Raw genomic sequence first — 271 nt, 5'->3', positions numbered from 1 at the left:
GGGGGGGGGTCATGGGGGTCTTGCACCTAAGTGTCTGATATTCAAATTTCGCAACGGATTTTTCAACTCAAAAAAAAACCACGCAAATCTAAAACTTCTTGAATTCAGGCATTTTTTGAGAAAACTGTCAACATTTCCTTATCGATGGTTCACTTTCTAAAAAGGGCATTTATTTCTCTCTAGAATGATGTACAAATGAGCGTTCTTGCTCATTTTGCCTCCGAGATATGAGCAAAAATGGGACTGAAAACATGAAATTTTGGCATAATCT

At 37.6% G+C, this 271-nt stretch overlaps 2 protein-coding genes across 2 annotated transcripts in view; both read left to right on the top strand.

Moving 5' to 3' along the window:
* The window catches only part of LOC109534879, a gene marked incomplete in the record, with an annotated part of 72,531 nt that overhangs the window by 27,617 nt on the left and 44,643 nt on the right, over positions 1–271 (top strand).
* LOC109534876 (zinc finger protein 184) overlaps positions 1–271 on the top strand; it is a 3,967-nt gene that overhangs the window by 621 nt on the left and 3,075 nt on the right. The gene's annotated exons all lie outside the window — the stretch shown is intronic.

The sequence above is a fragment of the Dendroctonus ponderosae genome, unplaced genomic scaffold (genome assembly GCF_020466585.1).
Source record: "Dendroctonus ponderosae isolate FM_Combo_2020 unplaced genomic scaffold, Dpon_F_20191213v2 Dpon_F_20191213_10, whole genome shotgun sequence".
Classification (NCBI taxonomy): Eukaryota; Metazoa; Arthropoda; class Insecta; order Coleoptera; family Curculionidae; genus Dendroctonus; species Dendroctonus ponderosae.
The sequence above is the reverse complement of the archived record's forward strand: the minus strand, read 5'-3'. Positions and strand labels throughout refer to the sequence as shown.